Source organism: Panthera pardus, unplaced genomic scaffold (genome assembly GCF_024362965.1).
Source record: "Panthera pardus isolate Hobbes unplaced genomic scaffold, ASM2436296v1 HiC_scaffold_2, whole genome shotgun sequence".
Classification (NCBI taxonomy): Eukaryota; Metazoa; Chordata; class Mammalia; order Carnivora; family Felidae; genus Panthera; species Panthera pardus.
In genome coordinates, this window is record NW_026526765.1 from 111,443,567 (window position 1) to 111,465,665 (window position 22,099).

General features: G+C 38.0%; 1 protein-coding gene across 1 annotated transcript in view; it reads left to right on the forward strand.

The window, feature by feature from the left end:
* Positions 1–22,099, forward strand: part of LOC109246432 (cAMP-specific 3',5'-cyclic phosphodiesterase 4D) — an 856,695-nt gene that overhangs the window by 417,692 nt on the left and 416,904 nt on the right.

Genomic DNA, 22,099 nt, shown 5'->3' on the forward strand with positions numbered 1-22,099 from the left:
AGACAGGTGTGGAGGAAGCTTCATGTGAGCAAGAAAATAATCCTCCTACAGTCTGCTTTTAGTCTTTATTTTCCATGTATGTTGAGAGCATTTTAGTCACAGTTCTTTCTGTTTCTTTTAAGCTGTTAACAAGTAGGAATATTCAGCCTCCAGTAATTTTTCAATCATTTTGTGAAATATTAGCCCTTTAATGAGGCCTAGTATGGCTAGCCTGCTGTCTTCAGCATAGATTTCAGGTAGGCATTAGTGTGAAAATATGGAACTGGTTTATAATCTTAATTTTTAAAGCATATGAAAAGACAAGTTTTGTGACTTGTGTTGAAAGACTTACATGACCTGTCAAAACAATTCATAAGATTCCTATTTGAAGGGGAAATGAAAAGTCAAGGTGACAGAAAGGTTATATTCCTGCATTTGCAGGAGAGGAAGGGCACAGATAAGATATGTCTTTGAAAGCTAATGAGAAAGCTATTTGTCAGGCAAGCTGTTCAAGTGCAGTGTCAGCAAGTGAAATGGGCTATTGCCTTTGGGGAAATGATTTACAGCATATGAAAACCATCTTGGTTTGGGAGCCGGGTTGACCATGGCACATCTCTCTTCCAGCTTTTTGGCTCTTTCTCCTTTCCTGTTTCCAGTGTAAAATCAGCCTTTGTATATGAAAAACACTGCATGGCTTTGGCTTGCAGTCATGTGTGTTCTTGGTATGATTTTCACTAATGAGATTGGCATTGGATGCTTCAGTAAACACTCATATTTGCTTTAGGTTTATGTTTACTTAATCTTTGTAGTTTAACTGGCTAAATTTGAACAAAGCCTGCTTAATTTGAGCCTAATAAAGTGTTGTGCTTTCAAAGAGAGTATGCAGAATTAAAAGAATATGCAATTTTTTTTTAAAGTAGCCCTTCCCTTCTCCTCGTCTGTTTTCCTTATCTCCCTGCTGTCTGACCTGTCTCTGGTAGGGATACTTGCATTATATCCCTAGTTACTATGTGTGTATTAAACCATTTTCATGTGGAATAAAGCAAGTTATGATTTTTTAACATAAATATTTTTAACAAATGTTTTTAACCTTTTTTCATAAATACAAAAATTAAATCTGTACTGTAAACAAATTATTTTGAACACTGTGGCTACCTCTGGAAGCTTGGCTACTTGTGATGGGTTTAGGCCTATAATATGTGTTCTGTATACCACCTAAAAATGAGGAAAGGGAGACAACACTCTGTGTGCTACTAGAAAAAGGCAACAGTCAGAGCCAAACGGCATGTCACTTTATATTCTTCAGGCCATTCTAACCATCTTCCTTTGGATGATGCATTTTGTAGCTGTTGCCACTTGGGCAATTGAAAAGGGAAAAGAAACGAATAACATGATTTGGAGGAGTGTGGAGGGATGTGAGTCTTAGAATGATCCTTGGGATTTACAGAAGGCTTTAAAGCTATTTGTGCTGCTTTGTGCCGCCTTGTGCCCTGTGTCAGTTAATATTTTATCTTTACTCCACTTTTATGTTTTAAAACGTGGGAGATATTTTAAAAAGTATTGCACTGACCTCTACCCCGAAGTCTCCTAGCTCTGGCCAACCCTATTCACTTCTTTGATTGAGTATTCATTGTCTTTTCACTTGTGTAAGCAATATGAAATGAATGCTTACATGCCACGACAGACATGTAGAAAATCTTCTAAAATCGCAGTCCAGGTTCAACTGCAAATATGAAACATAAATCCATTTCCATTTAGCCTTTGATGAGTAGAAGTATTAATATTGAGGTCAGTTTACAGTTTGCTGGTATTATGACTATTTTTTTTCCCTTAGTGGTAGAGCACCTTAGTCTGGAAAAAGCATCTCTTTGGATATAGTATGAAATTTGATATACTCCTGTGAAGCACTGTTTCATCCTTTCAAATACGCCAGAACATCCTATAAGTGAAATCAAGATTTCTAAATGTCAAAAGCAAAAAAATATTAGAATGCAATCAAAACATTTTCTGAAAAAAAAAAAAAAAGAAAGAAACCAGCTTCTCATTTTGCATTAGTAAGTAAAAATAGTTCAAAGACTAAATAGTGAAAATGAAGGTATACCAGGTCTACAGATTCTAGATAAAGGATGCTACAGTCCACTCAGGCTCATGGGGTTTTCACTAAAGAGATTCTGCTTTGTATTCTGTAACATTCAGAACTAGTTTTTGGATCAACTCCCTGATGAGACTGAGGAAGGGTTTTGTGTGTTTTGTTTGTTATTGTTACCAACTGCCCGCAACAGAAGGAACCAATAAGAAAGTAGTGCCCTCTATGGGTGGGAGTGCAGAATGCATCTTATTAGCAAGAATCAGTATATTGCAGGAATGGGAAAGAACATTGATTCGTGGCACAGGCCACTATTAACTATGAAAATAATAAGTTGTGCTAGTTTTGTTTTTCTTTTAAGCAGTTTGTTGGTGAAGATAAATAAATAAGAGACAGAGCCTCTATCTCTGTAACTGATGTTTTGTGAAATCAGGATGTTTTATTAAATTCTGACACAATGATATAGCTCAGTCACCTCAGAGAGTGATCTCTGACAAGCAGCACTTAAAGGAGAGGGGCCACACCTTCTAGTATGTAGTACCTAAAACTATGTGTGTTGATTGGCATCTGGCTGGCTAGATAAAATCCACTTAGGGAGTTGATTTAAAATGGAAAGTCCAAGATGTCACCTCCAGAGACACTGATTCAATTGGTCTAGGTAAGTCCTAGGAATGTCGTGTTTTTACCAAGTGGCACGGTGATTGGGAGACACTGCAGGCTTGGAAAGCAATGCCTTTTTGTGCATTTGCCCTTTGCTTCTGTTTACCAGCCAGCACCAAAGTGGGCAGCTCTAGCTGGGCGCCATGTCCTCATGGAAAATGGGAGCTCTTCTACTCTTCTCTCAAAAGCTGGGCGCCATGTCCTCATAGTAAATGGGAGCTCTTCTACTCTTCTCTCAAAAGTCTCATTTTCTGCTGGGTCTCTTCCTTTGCTTAGCTCTTGTCTGTCAAGGAAAGAACAGGAAAATCATTACTTCTGAAGGAACTGTTCCTTTGGCTTTTGATAACTGACAGAGTGAACAAATTTCTTCCCACATGGTATGTCCTGTGCCTTCTATCAACCATTCCAGAGCTGTCACTCACTGAAGCTCTGCCAAGCATGTCTCCTGCTTTCCCGGTGTAGAGGGCTTTCTGTGATCAGCATATTGTCAAAAGTGTCACACATATACAAAGCTTACACATTGATGAAAACCACAGATATTTGCCATCTAGGATTTGAATGTAGCTTTTCCTAAATGCATATAAAACCTGTCATTCTTTGCTGTATGCTGCACCTGGTGTTGTGTGTTAACTTGGGTGGCATCTCTGTTAATCCTGCCCCCCAGTCTCATAAAGGGACCCTTCTACCAACATCACAACAGCTCATATTAAAGGAAACCTCATAGCCATGAAGATAGCTGTTAGCAAAGCCTTTGTTTTTGTCATAACTTATCAATGTCTAGCACGTCCCTGTTCTCTCTTCCTGGTGCTGCTGGGAGACACAACACTGAGGCTCTGATTTGCAGTAGACTTAAGGTCCATGGTCAAGGCCTCCTGGCTTAGAATGTTAAAAGCATTATTATAAGCAGTTAACAAAACCTGTTCTAGAACAGAGAGGGATGATAAACACAGGGTGGAGTCTGTGATAATCTAAGTTATTTAGAAAATTGAATAGAATATCAAATGATAACTTTGCTTTACCTATTCATTTTTTTTTTCAATAATAAGGAATACACCTTTCTTTGTTCACTTACAGAAGAGTGTGCATATTCTGTGTACATTCCTGGGCTGCTTCGTGCTCTTGGTTTGCTAGAGAGCTCAGTCTGTTAGGTGTTTTCAGTGTCTTTACCCCCAACCTCTGCTTTGTCAAGCAATCAAGTGGTCCCAGGAATTCACTCTAATCCTTCTCTTTTTGTGTTTTGTTTTTTAGGTAAGTACTTTTCGTTTTCCTCCTCCTTAATGCTGAGAGAAAATGCACCTGCGTGATGTAGAACAAATGGCTTACAAACACAAAAACCAAAAGATAAAAAATAACACGAGCAGGAAAGCATGACACGCTACCTGATACCAGTAAGAACTGTAAGTGGCCTTCAAATGTTCTTCTCTTTTCTAAGGAAGGGGAGTAACAGTACAGAAAGATGGGGTTGTTGCTGTGAGAGTTAGAAGATTGTAAGGAATGTTCATGAAATATTTATTCTCACCTGCTTTTTGGGTAGATGAACAGCTGATGGTTCTGAGCTGGCTCGCCATTCCCCAGTCGAAAACTATTGACCTAAATGCTACTTTTAGACATTTTTTGAAAATCACAAATGTAAACAGATGTGGGCAATGCTTGCAAGTTTTTGTCTATCTCTCTGTCTGTCAGTTTGTTTCTAAAAGGGAGTCAAGAATAGAAAAAAGTATTTTAACATCTAATTTTTATTTGAATTGGCATGAAACTATCTAGTTAAATGCTTCAGTAACATATGATCATGAATATATGTATAAACTTCATCTAGAAAAAAAATTCTTAAAGCTTTGGATGATAAATGAATATAATGTGGATAATGAGATCAAAGATAGTTTCCTTCTTTCTTTTTTTCATGTCATAGATTGCAGGGATCTCTCTCTTTTTACAAGTATAGCTCCCAGGTACATACTAAATAACATATAAAATACACTTGAATTTATAATGCTTCAATAGTATTTTGCCTGAACAGTCATTCTTTATTTGGCTGTATATTTCAAGATTTAAATATGCATGATAAAAGTATATGCTTATATTAATGTCAGTATAGCCCTGTTAATAATGTATTATGTTTAATGTAAATTGAGATTTTCTATTCAATATAAGTGACAAAATATGTTAATAGAAATACATTAATACTTAATACAAACAAATGGCAATGATCCAAAGATTTTAGAGACTGTTGCCAGTGACTAAATTAATTTCTCTATCAATTACTCTGCTTAACTCAACGAGTTTCTGCTGTCCTGAAATGTCATCTCTCTGTCTCTCCTTCACTTGGCTTTGTCTGTATTCAATTCTGACCCCTTATCCTGCCCCAAACCTTTCTCTAGTACTCCAACACATCCTGGTTCAGCCCTGTCCTAAATTATTGTTCAGTAGGGTCTGTGTATATTGGTTCAGGCTGCCATAACAAAGTATCACAGATTGGTGGATTAAACAGTAAGAATTTATTTCCTCATTGTTCTGGAACTTGGAAGTCTGAGATCAAGATGTCAGCTTCATTGGTTTCTTCTGAAGCCTCTCTCTTCCCGGCTTTGTGGATGGCTGTTTTTTGCTTATATCTTCATGATCTTCCCTCTGTATGTGTCCTAATCTCCTCCTGTTAAAGGAGACTAGTCATATTCGAGTAGGGCCCATGCTAAAAAGTTAATTCTAATTTAACACCTCCTTAAAGATATTATCTGCAAATGCAGTCACATTCTGAGATACAAGGGGTATAGGATTTCAACATATGAATGGGGGGGGGACACAACCCCATAACCATGGGGCTCAGTGTATGGGTTCTGCCCATAACCATTCATATTCCAGTTTTTCACTTAAATTTTCTAATCATTCTATGTAAATTAGTTCTGTCCTCCCCACTTAGAACATGAGTCTCAAAAATAAGTACTGATCATTTTGTACATTTTATTTACTTCATTCATAGTGCCTAGAGGGCCAGACATATAATGTTAAATAACAAATATTTATTGTCTGGAAATGTTGGAAAGACTAGGATAAGAGGACCAAGTGAGGGCCCCTTAGTCAATTTCTGATGACTTGAGCTCCCTTGTGTTGGCGGAAGGAAACCAGTGTCTTAGGTTTCAGGGTAAGGTGTTGGGAAAATGCAGGGTGTCTGTTTCATTCCTGGGGGCCCCATCAGCTTTCTGGTTAGTAGAGGCAAGCCGCTGAAGGGTAATGCTGACTTCTGCAAATGGGTGAAAGTGTAAAGGGTGTTGAACCTGGGCACATACCACAGAGGACCATTTGGGTTTGTGGAAAATAATTACCTAATTAAGTGTCTTTTGACCTAGAGGCAGGTTTCTGGAGAGTAAAACCATGAACACATTAATGGTTCCAAGGTGGTAAATTGAGTGTTCTGGAACTAAAATAAAGTTTAGTTCTTGAAATCATATGTAAGTTCTGAAATCCCACTTAATTCTTTACTAATAATTCTAAATGCATACATTCTAACTTCTATGTAAGATGATTACCTCATTAAATTTCCAACACTAAAAATGTTGGTTTTGTTTGTATACTTCAGTTTTTGTTATATTCCATTTTCCATAATTTCTAGAGCTGACATTAAGAAGTATTTTCAGTGCTGGAGTGCCTGGGTGGCTCAAGTCAGTTAAGTGTCCAACTTTGGCTCAGGTCATGATCTCATGGTTCATGGATTCGAGCCCCATGTCAGGCTCTGTGCTGACAGCTCAGAACCTGGAGACTGCTTTGGACTCTGTGTCTCCCTCTCTCTCTGCTCCTCCCCCACTCACACTCTGTCTCTCTCTCTCTCTCAAAAATAAATAAATATTAAAAAAATTTTTAGAAAGTATTTTCAGTGCTTTAAAATAGAATTATCCTAAATTCAAATTATGCAAATGCTCATTTAATGTAGTTATAAACATGACTCCACATTTTATAGAAAATCATAAGAAAATACAAAACCCACCAAACTTCAGTAAAACCATGATGCTTTTTCTCTTACTTGATGAGTTTTACTGGGTAGTTGTTGGTATTAAATTAAGATAGGCATAGCAATTAGTCCAGTCCTTGCAAAATAGGGGAGTTTAACAAATGTTCCTTTTTTAAATCACTCCTTTAGTTTGAATTTTTCCCAGTATATTAAACATCTGTCATAGAAAAGGGGTGCAGGTTTGAACAGTCGATTGGTTCACTCATTCTCACATTTCAACAGTATTTAGGTAGTATATACCCTGATTTCATGCTGGATACTGGTTAAATAATGATGAGAAGAAGCAGAGTCTCAGTTTTCATGGAGAGGTGGGCATTAACTAAAAGGTCCAAAGATATATGTATAATTAGAACAATAATAAGTGTTATGCAGAGCTAGGAGATTTTGTAATGGGGAGACCTGGTTTTTTGGTTTGGTTTGGGTTTTGGATTTTTTTTTTTTTTTTGATAGCATGTGGAAGATGTTGGGAAATATTTCTTAGAATATAACACGCGAGGGGCGCCTGGGTGGCTCAGTCAGTTAAGCGTCCGACTTCAGCTCAGGTCACCATCTCGCGGTCCGTGAGTTCAAACCCCGCATCGGGCTCTGGGCTGATGGCTCAGAGCCTGGAGCCTGCTTCCGATTCTGTGTCTCCCTCTCTCTCTGCCCCTCCCCCATTCATGCTCTGTCTCTGTCTCAAAAATAAATAAACGTTAACAAAATTTAAATAGAATATAACACCCGAGCTAGGTTGGAAGGTATATGTGTTTCTGTGTGTGTGTGTGTGTGTGTGTGTGTGTGTGTGTGTGTGTGCATTCCAGTAGTAATAGGGTTATGGTCACAGCGGTAGTAGTGGTGGTGGAAAGGAGAAGCAGGAAGATAAATAAATAAAAGATTAGTATTCAGAAAGCAACATGTGCGGAGTCTTGACATGGAAGCAGGATGGAGAGTGCGGTTTACGCAAAGAAGGCCAGTGAGGCTGGGACGCAAGAACAAAAAGTAAGACAGTAGCTAGAGAGGATGGTACTCCTTAATGGAGTCAATTGATGCAGAGCCATGGAGACTATATTAAGGAGTTTGTCTCCTATCCCAAGAATTATAGGAAGCCAATACCACGCTTTAGTGGGTAAAAAGATGAATTCCCTACTATATTCACAATTATACTTTGAAGAGATTTGTTTTGTCCTCCAATGCTTTTGCAAGAAGATAAAAATTTGGAGTATGTACGCTTAAAGCCAACACACACAAGTCCTCCACCTGTCCATAGATCCAAAGACATATCTTTGGTATACCAGTCTAGGTTCCTCTTCCTTCCTTTCTGTCCCATTTAGTAGATTTCATGCAAGATGTTGACCTAAATAACTGAAACATACACAAGTGAATTCCATCCATGGACAAAAAAAACAAAACAAAACAAAAAAAAACATTGTGGTGATATGTTTGATGTTTAAGAAGAAAAATACATCTGTGTAGCAGACTGACTTTTGCATATGTGAAAGAAAATGTGATAAGATAGTATGGTATTGTATTCATCTGACTCTCACAAAGTCCCAGGATGCTCAGAACTGTTCTGACTTGGGGGAGGTGCTGGTTTGTAAATTAGAGGAGCTGCATGCCCATCATTTGGCTGATGTATGCCTGGCTGTGTGAACGCAGACACCTGGCGTATCTTGGTACCATCTATAGATACTAGCTAATCTTGCCAGGCTAAACTGTAGAATCCAAGAAAAAAATTTTTGTCAATGACACAATTAGATGATACAAGAGGATAGTGAAGACTAAAATAATTTGGGAAAGAGATATGGACACTAGGTTAAATTGTTATACTTGCTCTTTTCAGAGTATTTTTTTTCAGCTTTAGAAAAATAACAATTTCCTATTAAATAATTGCCTTAACTGATGTGTTAATTTGCTCATTCAAAACAATTTTATGAATGCTGTCTTATGTTACTCACTTCTATTACTTAACTTGACCATCGTAACATAGCTAACCTCTTAAGAATGAAAGCTTGTAAATACCAACTACATAGGCCAGTATCTTGGTTAACAAAATACTGTACTAGTAATTGTTACATGAAATCATAAACAATCTATTTTCCCATTAAGAACTCTTAAAATGACAAGAAATAGGGACCAGATACGATCATGAGTGGGAGATATTACTGAGTCTGTGGAAAGGATCACCAGATCATAGAAAAATCTGTTTAATTTACAAAGTTGCAGATTAGAAAAACAAATTAGGTATCTAAAGAAAAATCCTTTGGGAAAAGTCTAGATCTCTGTGAGGCGGTGATAAATTCAGGTCTATAAAAATACACCAGTGAAAACAGTTTGACTGGGACACCTGGGTGGCTCAGCCAGTTAAACTTCCAACTTCGGCTCAGGTCATGATCTCATGGTTCGTGGATCAAGCCCCGAGTCAGGATCTGCGCTGACAGCTCAGAGCCTAGAGCCTGTTTCAAATTCTGTCTCCATGCCACCCCCCCATCATGCCCCTACCCTCCTTATGCATTCTCTCTCTCTCTCTTTCTCTCTCTCTCTCTCTCTCTCATAAATAAGTAAATATAAAACAAAAAGATAAGTAAATAAATAAAACATTTTGACTGAGCTGGTAAAATCAAGCAAATGTCCAACTTTGTGGGAAAAAAATGTAGTTTCGTCTGTAAGTGTTTTTAGGTTTTTATCACTTTGCATTGTTTATAGCTGAACTGAATGTAGGCAAAAGGGCGAAAGCATTTTGGCCTAGTAGGCATCCAGAATGGTATAGAGAGTAATTTCTTAATTGCCAAATGACTATTTTGTATCATCCTGTAGGAAACTTAACTTTCAAAAATCTGTCTAAAATAAATAAGAGGAGATTATGGGTGGCTCAGTCAGTTGAGCATCAGACTCTTGATTTCGACTCAGGTCATGATTCCATTGTGGATCAAGCCCCATGTCAGGCTCCATGCTGAGTGCAGAGCCTGCTTAAGATTCTTTCTGTCTCTATCTCTCTCTCCCTCCCTCCCTCCCTCCCTCTCTCTCCTCCTTTGCCCCTCTCCCTCACTCTGTCTCGCTCTATAAAATAAAAATGAAAACTAAATAAATTAAATTAGATAAACCCAAGAAGTTTGAATCTTTTGATGTCTATTTTATTTTGTCTTGATTATATATGTACTACAATCTTTTTGTAAAACATCCAAACATGGCAGAAATGTAAGACTTAGGTAAAAAATGCATGTTTGCTATCTTCCCTCCCCTCTCTTTAAATAACTATTTTTAAGAGCTTTTGTGTATGTGTGTGTGTGTGTGTGTGTGTGTGTGTGTGCATATCTATATCTATATAATCTATCTATCTATCTATATATATAGATATATATATACTTTTTTGTATATGTAAATATATATATTTTTTTAACTGAATGGAAATTCACAACACACTTTTCAACAAACTTTTTTAGCCTAAAATTTCTTAGAGCAGTGGATATTGATGTAGATAAATAGCTGTCTGTGAAGCTTTTTAAGTAGAACAAAAGCAGTACACTCTCCAAGAGAAACCCTGGTATCTAAGAGTAGTCTATAAACTTTGGGTCAACCTATGCCTGGCTTTGCCTGAGAAAGCTATCATCCTCACCATCCCCCCTTGCCCAACCACCCGGACAGATGGATTCCTTTGTAGTTGCCACATGTTCTTTCAGAGCTGATGTGCTCCAACAGTACTATTTAAGGAACAGGCTTTGAGTACCTTACTATTCAAGTGTTGGTAAGAAGAGAGAAAGCTATGGTCCATTTTCCCTGCGTCTTCCCTCCAGCTGACCCATTTTTTAGGACACCTGGAGAGAAGAACTTTGTCATGGGATATAGACAACATTTTCGGTTGCTGAATTGTCTTGGTGTACATGCCAGCTCTTTAAAGGAGTTGTGTAGGAAAACCAGCTGCCAGACCTAGAGACCTCAGAGAAGCATGGGAAGTTGCAGCCCCTTCAGCCAGGAAAAGATAGCTACCGGTCTCGTGGGAAGCTGAGTGTGGATGAAACCTCTGTAGATGAGAGAATGGGGAAGCTGCCAACAGCTAGTTCGTTGTTCAAACAACCCAGTGTGACCTATCAAGGTCATTTTTGGACAGTGCCACACATGGTCTTCTCCTGGTTAAATCATTATTCCTAGACAGGCTTGAATAGTAACCAAACTGACATCTTGGCCTACTTCCTGGTTGGGTGACCCCTGTTTAATTTTCTAACATTGCTGGTTTCTGCATCACTTTCTTCCAAGTAATTTGGTGTTGTTTAATCCTGCCATGTCTTCCACAAAGGCAAGATTATAAAAATCACTGCTTTAAGTAGTGTAATAACTTGTTAACAATTTTTGTAGAAAATAGAATTTTATTAAAGAATTTTACAATAAAATGTTAATTTGTTTCCCATGTTTTTTCTTATTTACATTTTTTCCAGTCTGTATCTAAATAATGTGCATATTTAACCAAACTGTATATATAATTTTGCCCTGTCCTTTTCCACTTATGTTTGTTTTCTATATTGTTTTCACATGATCATCATTTTCCTTATTTAATGCCTTTGTAATATGGGGCAACTCTACTTGTTATAAATTCTCTTTTGTGCCAATTTGAAGTTTGCCTGATTTTAAATTAGTTATGTTCTTAGCTTTGTACCTTAGAGAAAGAGGTGGCTGGTTTCACACGTTTGGGGACACTGAAACTGTACATAAAAATTTGTACAAACGTGCAGTATTCTGGAGAATGTATCCCTAACTTCATCAGATGGTCAGAGATCTATGTGAAGAACACACAGGACTGAGTTAATTCTCCTTTCATAGCTAAAAGAGCAAAGTAGATTGAATAAGTTAAGTGAGTGCCTAATTACCGCCATAAAGTTAATTAGATTGTTGGACTCCTGGAACTTGGTAGCCACCTTTGGCATGTTGGTTGCTATTGTTGTTGTTGTTTTTGTTGTTGTTTGAACGATTTCAATATCATAGGAACATCCGACCAGCCAAGGTTTGAAACCTTACTTATATGCTTTGTTTCACCTGGGTAATGTTAAAAATACTGATGCCTAGTCCTCTCTACCTGGTAGATTTTGGTTCTATTAAATGGTCAGGGTTGGGGTCAAGTCAAGGTGCAGCCAGCGCTGAGAACCACTGGACTTGAAGCCTGAATGAATAGAACATAAAATAGGTTAAGTGCTGTTGGAACAATCAAGATAGAAAAAAAAAAAAATCGAAGAACTCACCTCTATCTTACCTGTATGAGAATATTTTACCTATCATAAAGATACCACATACCCCAAAACTTTTAAAAATTAACCTGGTCTTTTGAAATACCATTGTTTAAACTTTAACACAATTTTCCCTTCCAATTACTTAGGGATGAAGTAAGCAATCTTTCTGCTTTGATAACAGCAAAACTAAAGAAGATCCAGCTAAGAAGGTCACTGAGAACAGTTTTTATTCTCAAGTGGTTAGTTTTTCTAATTTACTACTTTCTGAATGTCACGTAAATTATATCTTTCTTCATTACTAATAAACTATAAGGTTGGTGAAGGAAACTGATCTCAATCACAAGTTTCATGGAAGTGAAAATAATCAGATTTCACTGCAGATCTAGCATATTCAAACAGACAGAACTATGTCAGTTAAACTTTCTGCGTTCTTTTTATGCATGACATTTTATTTTGGCAGGGGAGAGATTAAGGATTTACTATGTCTAAAAATAGTTATAGATTAACAAGGTACCAATATGACTGTTTTTTCTTTCCCTGGCTTATTTAACTGTCCCGTATTTATTTTTTTCTTTTAAAGATAATCCCTAGTCCTCAGTTTCGTGCAGCACTTTCGGTCTTATTTTCCCAGTCAGGAAATGGGAAATTAGGTTCAGTTACAAGGCATTATAGTTGATTCTTATGATCTTACAAATCTATTTTTAATTTTTATGGAATTATTTTAATTAAATTGTTTATCTTTAAACCTATAAGATTGTCAGTACAATGAAAAATAACAACAAAGTGGAAAATTCTAACCAAGTTATTTTAGGGATCATAGGAATACCAAAAGAGAATATTACAATTACATTTGATTTTTACCTAATAGATTTGAATTTCTTTGCTTACAGTCAGCCCATCTGTCTCTTGGTGCCTCTCTGAGATAGTTAGACCTTGATAATCGTTTAAAATCACTCATTTATCAATTGTGTAATTCTTTTCCAGATGTATTTTTTTAATTTTTAAAATAATCTTTATTTATTTTTGAGAGAGAGAGAGAAAGAGAGCATGTGCGGGAGAGGAGCAGAGAAGGAGACACAGAATCCGAAGCAGTCTCTAGGCTCTAAGCCATCAGCACAGAGCCCAACACAGGGCTCAAACGCACGAACCGTGAGATCATGACCCAAGCCAAAGTCTGATGCTCAACCTACTAAACCACCCAGGCGCCTCTATTTTCCTTTCTTTCTTTCTTTCTTTCTTTCTTTCTTTCTTTCTTTCTTTCTTTCTTTCTCTTCTTTTTTATTTTTAGCATGGAGAAATCAGTTTAGTAGGTGTGGAGGGGTTTGGGAACCCACCTCAGACAGAAATGAGAGAACATATGGAGCAGTTTGAGCTCAGGAGGCTGGCAGGTGGGGCCTGCTCTGTTTCATATATAAATCCTTTGAAGTTCAATATCCTTCAGTGCCCATTGACTAACTCATAGGCCCTTTCCAGTAAAGTTTTCCCATGAGTTCCTAATGTCAGGAACTGTCTTTCTGAGTCTTCAGCAGGTGGCATTAAAATCTACTTACGTAATATGTCATTCACCAAATGTACGTAATGGAGTCCCTGCCATGCTTATTAATTGCTAAGACATTGTCCCAAGCTCTGGCAAGACAGTGATAAGCACAACTGATAATTTCTTTCCACCCAGAGTTTTTGGTTTAGCCCAACCTATTAGCTAGTCACTGAATCTTTGAGTGGAAGTAAGTAAAAGGATGAAAGAAGCAATCTCAGTGATATGAATCACAGCCACCATAGAATGGCTGTGTGTTCATTTACATCAATGTATTATGAAAACTAAATCAGAGCGCAAAATAATGATAATAACAATACCAGTAATAATAATAAAGCAGCTCACAGAGTCAATATAGTATCATAACAAGAGTATGGTCTCAGATACACTAGACTCAAATTGAAGGTTCACTTCTTAGTAACTGTGTTTCCCTCTCTGGGCTTTATTCTCCCCATCTTAAAATGTGAACACTGGTGCTGCCTTCATTTTAATACATTCAGCCTTTTTTGTTTTGTTTTGTTTTGGTTTTGGTTTTGGTTTTGGTTTTGGTTTTGGTTTTTGTTTTTGTTTTTGTTTTTGTTTTGGAGCACTGCTTGAATATCACTTACCTTGTTAGAACAAAGGGAAAACATGATAAACCAGACACACCTGAATTCTTGCCCTTGTGGCCCTTGAAGTTTGTAGCAGAAGAAAAATTTTAGTAAGCAATGATGTTAAATACAATGAATGTTTTTGTGCTGGCCTTTTGCCTGATAGCAGATCCATTTCTTGCTTCCCTCCCTTTTCTGCCCTTTGTTATGGGAGGCTATCCCCTGAAGGCTGTGGTTTCCAGGCTTCTTCCGTTGGTGGTTAGATGGATTCTGTCTGTTGGAGGCACTGCCTGCAGCAGCATATCAAGCAGTAGCTGTGCCTCAGTGAGGTGACCCCAGGTTCTGGAAGCATCAGCATTTCTTCTGTTCCTTCAGATCAGGAGTGGTAGTGGTTTCCTATTGTTTCAAGCCTTTCCAACCTGTGGAATGCCTCACAGTCCATCTGTGGCATGTCACTCTCCTATCACCTTGTGTAGTAAATGATATTAAATTCACCCTTTGGAAATAGGTACAGTGTTTCTATTTTCTTAGGTGCTATTTGATACAGCCTTGGGAAGAATGACAGAGAAAGACCCTACATTAGGAGCAGTCAATAAAGGTGTATCCGAGAAAGTAAAATTTAGGCCAAAACCTCAAGTATGAGTAGGAATCTATCAGTGGAGATGGAGAAAAATATTGTACATCATGTGGTGAAAGGAGAGAAAATGAGGCCCATTTTGAGAACTAACAGCATGTGGATAACTGGAGTGTGGGTTATAAGAGAAAGGGAGGAAGGGTGAGAATCTTATAAGGCTTTCAAGTTTTAAGGGTTTTGAATTCAAGTCAATTGGAAAGCATGAGAGTAGAAAGTAGAGTGATATGGGCATTATTGTTTTCTAAAGTGGCCACAGTGTAGAGAATTCTTTGGAAAGGAGGCAAAGGACCATTTAGGACAGTTGCAGATGGTGATGGTGGAGTGGAATAGAATGATGGCATGACAACAGAGAATAGTGAACCAATTTGAGGGACAGATATAAAGGTAGAGTCAGCATGTCTTGGTAATTAATAGGCTTCAGGAGATGGATGGAGTTAGAATTGTTTCCAGAGTTCAAAATAGGGCAACTATTTTGATAAATAATATTTTGGTAAATAAATGGGGTGGTATTCACAGCAAAAGGGAATACTTATTGGAGGAGGAAGAGTTACAAAGTTGAGCTTGAAATATGTGTGAGAGGTAGCCATATGGAGATGTCAGGTATGGTATGTGTGTCTAAAGCTCGGGAGACAGATCTGAACTAGAGAAATTGATTGGGAGTCGTCCATCCACAGATGGTCATGGGAGTTATTTGAGTCAATGAGATCAACCAAGCAGTATGCAATATGAAGAGAACAAGAGGGCCCTGTCTGAGCCCTGGAAAACACCAACACTAGAATAGGAAGGTAAGGAAGAGGCTGAAAAATAAACTGAAACATGAGCAGAGAGTTAACTGAAGAAAATTAGGTGTCTGTGGTGGAAGCCAAGAGAAATAAGTGTCTCAGAAAGGAGGCAGTGGTCAGCAGTTCTGGAAACATCCATTGATGAGTAAAACGTCAGTTGGTGGCCTGTGAGAGGTCTTAGTGGTGGCAGCAGAAACCAGATTATGGTGAGCTGAGGTGTAAGTGTGAAGGGAGAGTCACAACAGTGGATATAAAGGAAATTATTTCAAGATTTGGCTCAGAATGAGAAGGAGGTATGCAGGTAGCTGCAAAAAGAAGTAAGAATTGAGGCATGGCTTATCTAAGATGGGAAATGCTTGATTGCATTTGAATCCTTATGGAAGGGATTTGGTAAAAAGGAAGACAGTAGTGGAGGTAATCGATGAAGCTGGGCTCCTAAGGACATGCGAGTGACTGAGACCCAAAGCTCAGGTGGCAGGTTTTGCCTGACTGGTAACAGGAGGATAAAATTGAAATCATGAATATGGGTGCAGACAAATTTGCCAGTTTGATGCCTGAACATGGAGAACTTTCCTTTCTGAAGGTTACTCTCCTTGTTGAAGAGAAATATCATCTGCTGTGTGTGGAAAGTGGGGAGCAAGTATTTGAGCAAAAGAAGAAAGGGTATTTTCTATAGTCTTTAGGGAAAATGGGAGAGCGAGATGATTCATAGTTGTTAGAATTTTAAAATGAATGTAAGCTGCTTGGATTATAGTTATTTCAGAATTATTAGCAGCCTTGCCTTTTTGCATTTTACTGCTAAACCTCCCTGAGTACATTTTCACCCTTTTGACAGCTAGCCGGAAATGATCACTCTGTGCTAAAATGCTGACTTACTGGGGCAACAGTGGCTCAGTTGGTTAAGTGTCCAACTCTTGATTTTGGCTCAGGTCATGATCATGAGAAGGAGCCCATGTCAGGCTCCGTGCTTGGGATTTTCTCTCTACCTCTCCCCTGCTTGTTCTTTCTCTCAAAATAAATAAACGTTAAAAATAAATGAAATGCTGACCTGCCATGTTCCTTTTGTTACCCGCCACTACTGACTGATAAGATGGTAAATTGACGTATTAACTTCTTGATGTGAATTAAGACCTTTTTTTAAGGAAAAAAATCTTAAGTAACACATCCCTCAATTTTACATACAGTTTATGGGGCAGAGAAAGACTCTAGCGCCACAACAACCTTTTTAGGAAACACACGAATTGCCTTCACACCAAGTGTGACATGCATAACATACCATCTCTTCCAAATTATTTGCTTAAAGATGCTGATGATTTGGCACTGGGAGATCACTTGCATAGTCAGAATAGAGCTTTCGCTTCGCATTTTATTTGAAAATAAACCAGAAAATGCATTTCTCTGGATGTCAGTATGGTACATATAACCAGAATGCTAGAAAAATAGCTTCCAAATGGCAAACACCACACAGAAACTGAATTCCATCAGTCAGTTCCCATTTGGTAAACATATGGGAGCTCTTGGGTAACTGAACTATCAGATATTAGTCTAAATCTTTGCTTTTGAAAAGGTTCTTCAAACAGTGCCATTTAAGTTGAAGTGATTCAAGGAGCTCAAGTCATTCTGTGGAGTTACCTTACTGTTTCATAATGAAGTTTGGGAAAGGGAATGGACCATGACAAGTGGCCTTTTCCTGCAGCTGTCACTTCCTTATGTTTCCCACCAGGCCCCAACATGAGATGTTAGACTAAGAAAACCAACAAAATGGAACCAAGTTAATAACAGACATTCTTAAAGCACTGAAAACAAAGTTGTCCTTTTGAACCCCAAACTCCAATTATTTGATATATGCCTCTGTACTTGCCAGGAATTAGTGACAGGTATGAAAATGGAGTTCAATATGAATAATTAATATAAAGGCTCCAAAGTTATTTTGGACACTTAGTTCATGATTTAATTGGGTGGGATATTTTAAAAGTTTTCAAAGCACTTTTCAAGGGGTAGACCTGGGAAGAAAACCACGTAAGCATGGTCTCAGAGAGCACTGTGGAAAATCCCTGACATAAGCTTTCCTTTGCCTAAACATTGCTTGGTAATGAGCCTAGATTTGGAGTGGCCAAACAGTTCACTATCCAGGAGTACAAGGGGGACAATTAATAATGTCACAGGAAAACAGAAGCAAACCCCTAAACAGGTAAAAGCAGGGGTACCTCAGGCAGAGCAGGGAGGTCATAGGCAAAGCGGAATACCCTTGGGTAAGGGGCAGTAAAGCCGTTCACATCTGAGCACATGTCTGCTAATTGTAGTATTTGTATCTTTTGGTGCATCACAAGCATTGTTTGTGATGAGTCATCTCTCAGATGTCCTGTGAAGCAGGTCCTCTCCACCTCCCAACCTGGAATTAGAGTCATCAGACAACATGTGGTCAGAAGGTGGAGGGTTGTAACACCTGGGGAAGAGCTTTTTTATTTTCTAATTTTAAATTTTTGTTCCCAAACCGCAATATCCCTGCCGTTGCTCTCTGTGTTGGCACAGAAAACAAAACAAAACAAAACAGCTTTGAGAATTACCACTGTAAAGATTGTTCTTTGAATTGTGGCCGCAATTACTTTGGTTATAAATTTAAGTGGATTATTGTTGAGATGATTATGGGAATGATCCTCTGGTGTGTTGAAAATTCAAGGAACTTCATTCCCAACTCAACCAGCACTCTGAAAGCCTGAAGAGAGGAATGCCTGGGGCACTTGGCAGAACAGAGCCCAGAGCCCAGAGAAGGGAATTGAGAGAAGGGAAATAGGAAAAACCTTCTGTTCAATGTGGCTGAGGTAGTGCTGAAGCATGGAACTTTTGCCTCAAATGGCAGCCAGAGGATCTTCTCAGAGCTCATCACCAAAAAACATGAGAAATTAGAGAAGGTATCCTTTTATTTTACAAAATGCTGTAATCTTTACCAACTCAAGCTCCTTTTGTCAGCCTTCTTTGTGTAAAGAATATTAAAAAGATCTCCCCACAGGGGCAACTGGGTGCCTCAGTTGTTTGGGCGTCTGACTTTGGCTTGGGTCATGATCTCCAGTTCTTGAGTTTGAGCCCCGCGTTGGACTCTACTGGTGGCTGGGAGCCTGCAGTCTGCTTCAGATTCTGTGTGTCCCTCTCTCTCTGCCCCTCCCCTGCTCATGCTCTGCCTCTCTCTCTCAAAAATAAAATAAACATTAAAAAATTAAAAAAAAAAGATCTCCCACAACCTGTTCAGACAGTTATGAACTTTTTCTTTGTTTCAGTTGGTTTAGATTAGTTATGCTGAGGTAACAAACTACCTTGATGTTTCACTGACTACAACCACAGTTTTGTTTCTTGTTCTTGTTGCACATCCTTAGCTGGTTCATGGTGCTCTCTTCCTTACCGTTTTCATTAAGGAACAGCCCATCCTGAGAAGGCACAAGAAAGGGGAGATGGCAGGGCCACACAATGGCTTTTAGAGCTGCTGCTCAGAAATGCCACAGATCTCTTCCACTCCCATGCCATTGGCCGCAGTAAGTTGCATGGCTATGCTCAAAAACCATGAGGCAGGAAATATGACTCTTGGATAGGAATGGCTTTAGAAATCCTTTAAATGTTTTGTAAATAATATAATCCATCGCAATCCTCCAAGTTAATTTCAAAAATGACTTAAAAAATTTAACATATATTCTGTGTAGTACCCCTCATTCTGTTCCTAATGACACTTTCTCATTGTGATTAGTTACTTCTGTTTTTCTCCTTAGCTATGCTTACAAACTCACACATTACCCAGGAGCACTGTTCTGTTTGGCTTACTCACCTCTCTCCGTTACTTGATGGTGGGACCTTGAGAGGAGGAGCAAGGTGGTATTCATCCGTGAGTCCCTAGCATGTGGTTGGCACATAACAAAAACCCTAATAAGTAGCTATTGGCAGTTCATGAATTAATAGATAAATGACGGACTGTTTGCATTGCCTTCTCCACCTTCGCACCTTGCTCCATTCCAACAAGCAATCTTGCAAAAGAAGTAGAAATCGCAGTGGAATCTTAAAGAATGGCTTGGTGTTCGCTCCATAGAAGAGTATGAGGAGGCAAATTCAAGGAAAGAAAAGTTGATAGATGTAGTTGGACTATTGTTGAGTGAAGGTAAAATTCTTCTTGAATTTTGTATCCTGAACATGAGTCCACATAACGTTAAGCTTGGTTATTGCGAAGTCTGACCCATCCCAGAGCACTAAGGAACTGAGACAATAAACTGCCAGTGCAGTACCCAGTCTGACAAGTCTGACCCTTATTAGATTCCCCCAGAAAACTAATCTTGAATCACCTGCACAGATGACATAAAGTCACTAAAGGAATGTATAAATCGGTAACTATTTTTCATGATTTCTGATGTGACATTTTATTACTTACTCATTAATGAAAATCTGCCCTATCAAAAAGTCTAAATATAGCATTAACATCTAATGTTGAATCTGGCAATTAGATCTTGTTTTACTACTTTCAAAACAGATGTGAAGAGAAAAAAGGGAAAGAGATTGACTACAACACACAAGATTTTCTTCATTGATCAGTGAAGTTTGAGCCTTCCTAAATGATGCCTATGGGAAGCTATCTACTTCTAGGGATGTTTCCATTGTTCACATGTTTGGGGGATTCTCCTTTTGAACTTACCTTCAGAGCCTGTACTACACATTTTCTTTTTAATTCACTGCTGACACATCTCCATCTGCTAAAGGTGGATCTGATTCTATGAAGCTGCCAAAAATTCTTTGGCATGAAGTCTGATGATTAAAGTGGATGATCCATTTGGCTAATGTTGTCTTGGTCAAATGGGAAGCGACTATAAAATCAAGAAGCTGTTTTCTTATGCACGTTGGAAATGGCCTGTGATGATAATTCCTAAAGGGGATATGCCAGAAATGTCATCGGCCCTGATAGCATTCATTGAGCAAGCAAGCTCTATTTATCCATAGAAAAATCATTCTCATTATTTTATAGGAAGTTTTCTTAGTAATTGCTAGAAATTAATATTAATAAAATGATAGGTTATATATAATATTTATATAATTTTAGAAATGTACAGAATCATATATATATATATATATATGCATACACACACATATATATGCATACACACAGCCCAATTAGCAAATTAAATTATTCTTTTATAGCTGTTTTCAATTTAAAAAAAAAATCCATATTATGCTCTTAAGCAAACACCAAATGCCTCTGTTGCATCAGAAATTCCTAACAGGCAAATAATATCAGATAAGTTATTTCATTATTCCATGTTGTATCTGTAGACCAATGGAGCTTCCTTTTTACTCTTTAACCCTCAACTATGTATTACTATGTGGGATAGTCAGGGACTACTTTCAACTATCCATAGTATGCTATGTATCATACTTTTTGTTCTTTAGCATTTCTAGCCATTAAAAATAAATTATACTGTAAGGCAGAAAGTGATGCATTTTTGTAAAGTGTTATGTGTCCTCTTTGCACAAATATATGTAAAAAAGTACATGTATACATATGTATATAAGCAATATAAAATAATGTAATTCCCAAACTCTGAAATTTTCTGCTAATGAATCTGAAGCATTTGATTAAGACTTGATTTAAGCTGTGCCAACATGCTGTCTGAAAATATTTGAAAAGTACAATTTTGGCTAAATCATTTGGTATTTTTGATATCATGTAGACAGTCTTCTTAAATTCTCATTAAATAACTGACTCACTTTATAATTACAATAGGGTCTACATATTCAGGCAGCTTAATCTGCAATTTAATGGCATGTAAATGTTGAGAACAGAATTATTAGAAACTTTGGACATGTCACCATAAACCAGACCCAACAATACATGTCAGTCCCACTGGAAAAGTATTTCCTGGCATAAACTCAATAAATGTTTCTTCAGTACATGAAAAATGAATGATTCCTTCCTTTACAACAATTGATTATATTTATTGATCTCGGTTTAAATACAAATCTGTATTGGTAAATTAAAACATTTTTTTTAATATCATGGAGAATCGCTGATACATCCAAATGAGGTAATGCCAGGGCTGTGGTAAAGCTTTGTAGACCGTGTAAAGAGCTCTTTGTTGAGAGTGGAGTATGGTTTCTGGGACTGGTAAGATGTGGTGGGAAGACCAGGCCTTATTTTAACTGAGTGCTAATGTTTCGATTAGAATTTGGCCAGGTGAGAGCAGATATACTTCTTTTCCACCTCAGAGTTTCACTTCAAGTTAAATGCTTAAAGAAACCAGGAGAAAACGCATCAGCGTTATGTGACTGGGGTGGGAATTGTGTCAACTTGAAGAATTCCTGCCCTTGTAATGAAGATAGTGAATATTCCGCTCTGGTTTCCATCCATCATATAGGAATGGGGGGAAGGGCCCACATGTTAGACCTTACAATTTTCAAAAGAAGCCAAATCTAACCTTGTATGTGACTGTGACGTTCCCTCAGTGCTTTAAATGTTGGATGAAAAGAAAAAAAATAACATGGGGTGCCTCGGTGGCTCAGTCAGTTAGGTGTCCAACTTCAGCCCAGGTCATGATCTCACAGTTCGTGAGTTTGTCAGGTTCTGTGCTGACAGCTTGGAGCCTGGAGCCTGCTTCGAATTCTGTGTCTTCC